This window comes from Monodelphis domestica, chromosome 8 (assembly GCF_027887165.1).
Source record: "Monodelphis domestica isolate mMonDom1 chromosome 8, mMonDom1.pri, whole genome shotgun sequence".
Taxonomy (NCBI): domain Eukaryota; kingdom Metazoa; phylum Chordata; class Mammalia; order Didelphimorphia; family Didelphidae; genus Monodelphis; species Monodelphis domestica.
The window spans coordinates 50887724-50897206 of record NC_077234.1 but is presented as its reverse complement, the minus strand read 5'-3'; positions in this window follow the sequence as shown (position 1 = coordinate 50897206).

Genomic DNA, 9483 nt, shown 5'->3' with positions numbered 1-9483 from the left:
AGAGGGCCATTCAGGGGGAAAGAAAGTAAAAGATCTTTATTTTTATAAGATAAAAAAGAGAGAAACTTTATATTTGTATGACAGAGAAAATAATTTGTGAAAGCCTTCACGAAGTGAAAGGAAGCATTATCTTCCTTGGCATTTTCAAAAATAACACATTAGCATTTTTCATATAGAAACTGGTAAAGAGATGCCCACATCATGGGAATAGGGGTCTGTTTTAAACACTTACACAGTCAGAAGATTGATTTTATAAAGGCCAAATTCATCATCTTCCCTAGAAACCTGCTCCTCCATCTAACTTCTCCAACAGTGACGCCATTTTCCCAGGATCCCAGGTTGGTAACCTTGGGCTTCTCTTTCCTGACCCTTACTCAACCACTCCAGTTAGTTGCTGTGTTTTATAATTTCTGACTTGGCATTAGATAACCTGGGTGATTCTCCTTAAAATTAGTACCTTCCCTCTGGGATGATCTACCAATTTATCTTGTATATATGTTGCTTTTATATAGTTGTTTGTATTATTTTCTCCTCCATTTGGTTGTGAGTTCCTTGAGAGTAGGAATGGTTTTTACTTTTTCTTGTATCTCCAGGGCTTAGTATGGTGACTGACATGTAGCAGGCACTTTATACATCCTTGTTAACTTCATTATCTATGTAATCTTAGATAAGTCATTAATCTCTCTGGGTCTGTAAAATGTAGAAATTGAATCAGATAATCTCTATGGTTCCTTCTAGCTCTCAGTCTGATTTTATCCTACTGTGATTCCTGGAACATATCACAATGCTTGGTGCCTGGTATATATATGCAATAAATGCCTTTTTATCTCTTCATTCAAAAATTAAAGAGGAAAAGGGGAGAGACCAGTAATTGAATTTAGCATTTTGTCATCAAATGTGACTCCAGTCTCAGAATATCTGTAGAAGCTAAGAGAAGGTGAATAAAGGAGCTAGTTTGTAGTTTTGGAGTCATGGCTTCCATTTATTTCAAGGGTGGCTCCATATCTTACTCTCAAGGGAATCCATCAATTCTGGAGAATAGGAGCCTTTGTTTTAAATGGGAAAGTAAATCTTCAAGATTTTGCTCAAAGTATACAGAATACATTCTTAAGGTTGGTTTTAAGAGCTAGGGTATGAGGAGGAGGCAGAGCTTTATTCTTCTTGGAATTCACACCCTTCAAGCTTTTTGGCCAAATTCAGAATATCATACTTCTGGACTACATACGTTCTGCTTTTTTCAGCATTCTAATTTCTTCTATCTTGTTTTTCAGAGGAAATACTACAGGAGCACACTTTCCTTGTTTTTGTCCCCTTGAAGTTGTTTTGGTTTAAATCCAAATATAGAGCTTTGATTGTTTCTTATTATGTTTCATCTTATTAGTTTGGCCCAATAGAGTAGCTAATTGAAAAATTATTAGATATTGATTCTGTTATGCAATGAGATAATTCTTCCTAGGTCTGTAATATTTGTTATTAGGCAATTATTCCATTTATACCTTTATGTAAGTCATTGGAAAAAATGTAAATAGCTTAAGAATCAAGCACACAGTGCTAGAGTACACACTAGAGGCATCCTTCTGGCTTGACACTGAAACATTATTACTCTTTAGGTCTAGACATTTTACTCTTTCTGAGTGTAACACTACTTGCATTTAGTTTATTTTACTTCATCTTTCTACAAAAATAACATAAGAGGTTCTTTCATTTTTTTTATTGAAATAGGTAAGCTGTCATTATAGCATTTTTTGATCAGCCAGTTTAGTAGACATGTCAGAAAAGGAAATAAACTTACTTTTGCAGGAGCTCTTCTTACTAAAGTCATGCTTAACTCATTTAAAAATAAGTTTTTATTAATGTATTATTTTTTACATTATTATTATTATTCCCAGCATCCCTCCAATATAACCATTCCATAAAATAAGTAGTATTTCTTAATGGTAAACAAAAAGAAAGAAGATGAAGAAAAAATCAATACAACTGATCAATGCACTGGAAAAAGTCAGAAAATCTATGCAATGTGTACCACCTGTGGATCATCTCCAGAAATGGGTAGGTTAAGAGGATCCTCTCATATCTCTTTGAGTTCTGATTGTCTATAAAAAAACAACAACTTTATATCTTTCCTTCCTTCCTTCCTTCCTTCCTTCCTTCCTTCCTTCCTTCCTTCCTTCCTTCCTTCCTTCCTTCCTTCCTTCCTTCCTTCCTTCCTTCCTTCCTTCCTTCCTTCCTTCCTTCCTTCCTTCCTTCCTTCCTTCCTTCCTTCCTTCCTTCCTTCCTTCCTTCCTTCCTTCCCTCCTCCCTCCCTCCCTCCCTCCTTCTTCTTTCTTTCTTTCTTTCTTTCTTTCTTTCTTTCTTTCTTTCTTTCTTTCTTTCTTCTTTCTTTCTTTCTTTCTTTCTTTCTTTCTTTCTTTCTTTCTTTCTTTCTTTCTTTCTTTCTTTCTTTCTTTCTTTCTTTCTTTCTTTCTTTCTTTCTTTCTTTCTTTCTTTCTTTCTTTCTTCTTTCCTTCTTTCCTTCTTTCCTTCTTTCTTTCTTTCCTTCCTTCCTTTCTTTCTTTCTTTCTTTCTTTCTTTCTTTCTTTCTTTCTTTCTTTCTTTCTTTCTTTCTTTCTTTCTTTCTTTCTTTCTTTCTTTCTTTCTTTCTTTCTTTCTTTCTTTCTTTCTTTCTTTCTTTCTTTCTTTCTTTCTTTCTTTCTTTCTTTCTTTCTTTCTTCTCTTTCTTCCTTTCTTCCTTTCTTCCTTTCTTCCTTTCTTCCTTTCTTCCTTTCTTCCTTTCTTCCTTTCTTCTTCTTTCTCCTTTCTTTCTTCCTTTCTTTCTTCCTTTCTTCCTTTCCTTTTTTCCATGGGCATATTTTTTTTTGGTTATGCTTACTTCATTCTGACATAGCTCATGTAGCTCTTTGCACATTTCTTTATATTCAGCACATACATAATTTCTTGCAACAGCAATATTTATTTGCAATGATGTAGTATGATTTGTTGAGCCAGTCCCTCCTCAATCAACATCTAGCTTGTTTCCAATTTTTTTTTGCTGTTACAAAAAGTGCTTCTATAATTATTTTGGTATATATTAGGACTTTCTTCTTATCCATGGCTTCCTTGGGGATATAAGACCAATAACGGAACCTCTGATTCAAAGGATATGAACATTTTAGTTTTTTATTTGCATAATTCCAAATTTCTTTCCAAAATGATTGTGTCATTTCACAGTTCCTTCAACAATCCATTTACTCTACTGTCAGTTATTGTCCTCTGGACCAGAACAACTGTCCTACCCTTTCTTTGACATGTGACCCTGGGCAAGTCATTTATGTGTTTATAAGAAATAATAATTAATCGGGCAAAATTTCTTAACAGAATTTTAAAAACATAGTTGAGTGAAAGTAAGGCAGGGTTTGAGTAGTACCTAGCAATTGTTGATAGTGATTTGATGCTTTCAGTGGTGTTGTTCAACAAAGATAGACAATCATAATTATGTTTGTCCACATGGAAATATCTCTCAAAGTCATAAAAAAGGAGATCCCAAAGTGTGGTTGAGTTTGGCTGCTGCCATGGGACCATTACTGCCTTTCCGTCCTCTTTTCTTCATTCTTGTTCAGAATTCCAAGATTCCAACCATAGTTTTATATGTGAAGAGAAAAAAAAAACCCTCCACTCTGCCATATGATAGCTGATATCAAGCTTGTTTCCTTAATCCAAAAATTTGGAAGATCTACAAATCTTAGATTTTTTTGATAGCCAACTCCTTAGTTAAAGTTGTTATAATATTTTCTACACATATTTTAAAAAATATATTTTAAATTAGGTATATACACACATTATATATATATATATATATATATATATATATATATATATAATATGTACTTATTTTAAAATGTATAAAAATATAGGGTGGTTGATAATCTCCCTGTATAACCATACTAGGCTTCTTAGAATAAATCTTTTTTTTCCTACTTCACTGGAAATTTTCTTTGTGTTAATAATATCAACCACCCTATATTTTTATATAGGCAAGTCCTGGACCTCCCTTTGGAGAACATGAATACTGGAGAAGGACAGTAGGTGAATGGGGATTTAGTGTAGGGGGTGTTTTATGGACTCTTTCAATGTCAATTTTGCCCCCTTGTTCAAGAACATCAGGGCAGTTTTCTTGGATGATTTCTTGTAGTATTATGTCAATATTTCTGTTTATTTCTGGCTTTTCAGGTAGACCAATGATTCTCAAATTGTCTTGTGATCTGTTTTCTTGATCTGTCATCTTGTCAGTGAGATAGTTTATGTTTTCTTCTATTTCATCAGTCTTTTGACTTTGCTCTATTAATTCTTGCTGTTTTGCAAGATCATTGGTTTCCAGTTGCCCAAATCTGGTCCTTAAGGCCTGGTTTTCTGTTATAATCTTTTGGTTTTCTGCTTTAATCTTTTGAATTTCCTTTTTGGTTTGGCCTATCCTGTTTTTTTGTGGATTCCAGATGTTTCTCCAATTGGGAGCTCTTATCCCTCAAGATGTTATTTTTTTCTTTGAACTATTTCTTATTTTCTTGCCAGAAGGCTTCCATCTTATGGATTTAATTTAAATTTAAATTCTTCAAGAGCTTGTGGACAATTTCCATTTTCTTTAAGGTTTTGGCATTGCTTGAATTGCCTCCTGTATTTTCTCTGTAGCCTGGGTTTTTCCTCCATAAAAATTTTAGAGGGTCAATGCTTTTTTTTTTTTTGGTAGTAGATGGAGGTTGTGGTTCTTGGGTATAATTTGCCATCACTGTGGGGGTTTTTCCTTCCCTTTTTAGTGTGACAAGGAAATCACTTTAAAAGACTGATATATATTAATTTAAGGTCGCCAAGGAATTCAGCTATGTAATTCCTTAATGAAAACTCAAGTCAGCAGTCAACCTTTTATGGAGTTTAATTACAAACAGGAGGAAGAAAGGTATGAGAGAGAGAGAGAGAGAGAGAGAGAGAGAGAGAGAGAGAGAGAGAGAGAGAGAGAGAGAGAGAGAGAGAAGGGAATAGGGCTTAAATACCCCTTCTGTTTAGGCTGGGCCAAAAGGCCCAAGCCCTTAGATAGCTGACGCAAAGAAAAGAGATCAGTCCCTATCACTCATGTGACCAAAATGGAGAAACAGTCTCAGGGGCCTCCACCTCCAGCTTCCTTCAGAGCAAGCTTCTCAGAGCACAACCTCTCAGAGCAAAACCTCTCCAACCACCTCAGTCCTCAGACCCCGCTATCTTTAAGGAAACCATCCAAGTTCCCTCCCCTCAGTTCTCACATCTACCAATCACTGTCCATGTCTTCCCTGTGCCAATGGTGGCTCTAGCTTAACCCAGGACCGCCCAGAGGTCTGTGGCTTTGCACATGTCTGTTGAAGGTCATATTCTCAAATAATTGAATCTTGATCCTTTGCTGCAGCTCTTCCTAAATCCTGTTACCCTGAGCAGAGTGGAGATTGGAAGTTCCAAGACCTGGTTCTGTCATTTCAAGTATCTATATTGTATCAATTCTAAAATCAATCATGACTCAAAGAACTTCCTGTTCTATGCTTAAGCATAGGTCAAAGCCCTTTCCATTGTTCAGCAAAAGGTTTCTGTCCTAAAGTAATCTTAAGAAGGGAGGAGGAGGAACCTCCCATGCCAAGGGGGTTCACCTTCCAATAGAGTTCCCACTATCAGTAGGAAATTCCCTACAAGCATGAAACCTTCTAATGGTGAAATTTCCAACATTCACAAGTCTAAGAAATTTTAAGGTTTACATTAGTCAGAGATTTGGGTGAGATGGGCAGGATCTCTGTATATGGAGTCAAGAAGCAAGGATTTTGCCTGAGGCAAGCTCTCAAATCTCAGCAGCTTTTGCTGTTCACTGCTCTTCTCTGTACCTTCTTGCTGAGAGTGCCCATGGTCTGTGCTTCCCAGCCTGCTGGGGTTTCAGGTGCAGCTTCTGCTGTTCGCTGCTTTTCTCTGCACCTCCATGCCGATAGAGCCCAGATCTGTACTCCCTAGCTCACCAGGGTTTCAGGTGTAGCTGCTCTCAAGGGTAGGTCCTTGGTATTTTTAGTCAGCTTCCAAGAACCTAGAGGTGCCCCTTGCTCACTCTAGAGGTGTCCCTTGCTCACTCGCTGATTCTGGTGTGTGCTGGCTCTGACTCTGGCTCCGTAGGTGGGGTGGGGGAGGGCAGATCAGCTCATGTTTGGGTGGGAGATTTTTCATCCCCTTATAGTGTGGAAATGCCCAAATCCCATGTACCTTCAGTGCTGCACCATACTGTAGGGTCCCTTTGTTCTTATGAAAATGTTTTTTTGGGTATTTGGAGGTAGTCTATATCAGTGGGTCTGAGGAGAGGAAGTGTCCCGTGTCTGGACTGCCACCATGTTTACCCTCAAGTCCCAGTTCACAATAGGCGAATAGAAAAAAATGTAAATGAGTTGCAATTTTTATCTTTGAAAGGAGTGCATACACTGATGAATGAAAGGAAAGATTCATCAGATTGTTGAAGTAATAAGTAACCAACATAAAGAAAACATAAGGTAATAATCATCTGGGACTTGTGTCTTCTACAGTATATTGTGTGTTACTATTTTTGTTGTTCAGTTGTATCTGATTTTTCCTGACCTCATTTGGAGTTATCATGGCAAAGTTACTAGAGTGGTTTTCTATTTCCTTCTCCAACTAATTTTATAGATGAGGAAACTCAAGCAAACAGGGTTAAGTGACTTGTCCAGGGTCACACAGCTATGAAGTAGTTGAAGCCAGAATTAAACTCAGGAAGATGAGTCTTCCTGACTCCAGGCTGAGCACTCTATCTAATGTGCCACCTAATTGCCCATTGTGTGTTATACAAAGGGATAAAAAGAGAACCAAGAAAAGAAAAGGCATAATAAAGGGTTTAGAGACATAAGTTCATTTTATGGATGGGGAAGTCAAATTGTTCAGTAAAGTAGTGGGAATATAATTCTGAAAAAAATAAACGGCCTTTAAAAAGTGCCTTTTCCTTCTGATAGGAATACTTTTTGTTGTTCAGTCATGTATAACTCTTTGTGACCCCATGGTAGCATGATATGTCCTGATCTGAGCAACTTATCTTCTTTTTTTTTAATTAAAAATTTTCTGGATTATACATGTATCAACAAACAAAATATATTTCCATGTTGTTTATTTTTGTAAGTGAATAATCTTATAAAACCCAAATCCCCAAACATATCCAAATAAGCAATTGATAAATCATGTTTTCATCTGTATTCCTACTCCAACAGTTCTTTCTCTGTCATGAGTCCCTCAGAATTGCCTTGAATCAATGTATTGCTATTAGTAGCAAAGCCTATCACATCTGAGCATTCCACAATATTGCAGTTACTGTGTATAATGATTTCCTGGTTCTGTTTATTTCTCTCTGCATCCATTCATGTAGATTTTTCCAGTTCTTTCTGAAATCATCTTGTTCATAATTCTTTAAACCACAATAGTATTCCATCACCATCATATACCACAATTTGTCAGCCATTCCTCAATTGAGGAGCCTCCCTTTAGTTCCCAGTTTTTTATCACCACAAAAAGAGCAGATATGAATGTTTTTGCACAAACAAGTCCTTTCCCATTTTTTAAAATCTTTTTAGGATATGGACCTACTAGTAGTATTACTGGATCAAAAGGTATGCATTCATTTATCACCCTTTGCACATAATTCTAAATTGCCACCTCCTCTCCTAGAATAGTTGGACTGGTTTACAGCGCCACCAGCAATGCATTAGTGTCCCAATTTTGCCACATTCCTGCCAACATTTATCATTTTTCTTTATTTTGGTCAATCTGCTAAATGTGAGATGGTACCTCAGAGTTTTAATTCTCATTTCTCTAGTTAAGAGTGATTTAGAACATATTTTCACCTAATTACTGATACCTTTGATTTTTTCATCTAAAAACTGTCTATTCATAACCTTCGATCATTTGTTAATTGGGGAATGGCTTGGATTCTTATAAATTTGACTTGGTTCTTCATATATTTGAGAAGTGAGACCTTTATCAGAGAAATTTGTTATAATTTTCCCCAGAGTTTGTTTCCCTTCTAAATTTGCATTGGTTTTGTTTGTACAAAACTCTTTTAATTTAATGTAATCAAAATTATTTATTTTATAATGTTCTCTACCTTTTTCTTTTTGGTCATAAATTCTTCCCTTCTCCATAGATTTGACAGGTAAACTATGCTATGTTCTCCCAATTTACTTTTAATATCACTCTTTGCAGTTTTTTTCAAATAGTTAGTCCTTATTCCCAAAGCTGATGCTTCTCTTCTGATTTCATCTTTTTTAGATTTTTAATGCTGTCAGCAGCGTTTTTTTGGCAAAGATTTTGGAGTAGTCTGCCATTTTCTTTTCCATTGTAACACCTTTTGCCATATTTCTTCACTATGACTTTTACATCTTGGGTTAACCCTGCATGACAAAGCTCATAGTTTTACTGAGCTACACAAGACAGTGATCCAGGAGGGGAGGAATAATTATATTTCACATTTTAAAGTATTTTAAAAAATATCAGACTTCTTATTTCACTGGTAAAGGTTTAGTGAGGCAACTTCCTCAACCACTAAAGGTAGCACCTGCTTTGTAACTTTATAGTTCTAGATAATTGTCTAGACATCTGTAAGGTAAATGTCCAGAGTCCCATAGTCATCATATATCCAAGGTATTACTTGATCCCATATCTTCTTTTTTAAACCCTTACATTCTGTCATCATAGCAATTCTAAGACAGAAGAGTGTTAAGGGGTAGGCAATTGTGCTCAAGGTCACATAGTTAGGAAGTAATTGAAGCTAAATTTGAACCCAGATCCTTTGTGCTACCTAGATGCCTTGATCCCACATTTTTTAAAAACTCTTAGGGGGACCCTTTAACCATTCTGGGATGCTAATGCAATCAGTTAGTCAACATTTATTAAGTAAGTCCTATATTATGGGCACCTGCAGAGCTTCACCAAATGTTACCTTCACAGCAAGCCTGTGAAGAATTTAACATAATGATTTACATTTTGTGGATGAGAATACTGATATTCACAGAAATAAAGTCAATGACTTTCCTAAGGTCACAGATCTACTAAACGAATGTCAGAGTCAGGACTTGTGACCAGATCTCCTGATTCCATGGCTAATATCTCCTTTTTCCTCCCATGGGTAAAATTTTTCTGGATAACTTAATTTTCATATCACTATTGCTTCATAAGCTCTCATGCCATTATCAAGAAGAATAATTAGATGAAATGAATTAATGGCACAGAAGACCTGATGGCACATGTAGAAATCTTCACAGGAAGTCCGCCACCTCACCACCCAACTCCTCATCATGGAGAGGAGCAGAGCATTTCACCAGGAGTTTCTTGGCACCAAGTTGAACAATCCAATGTTATTTCCATTTCGCCATATTGCCTTTCCATCTTGATTTTTATGCTTCTGAACAGACTGATGACTTTTTTCCCTCTCAGTGCACATAGTGAGAAAAGATT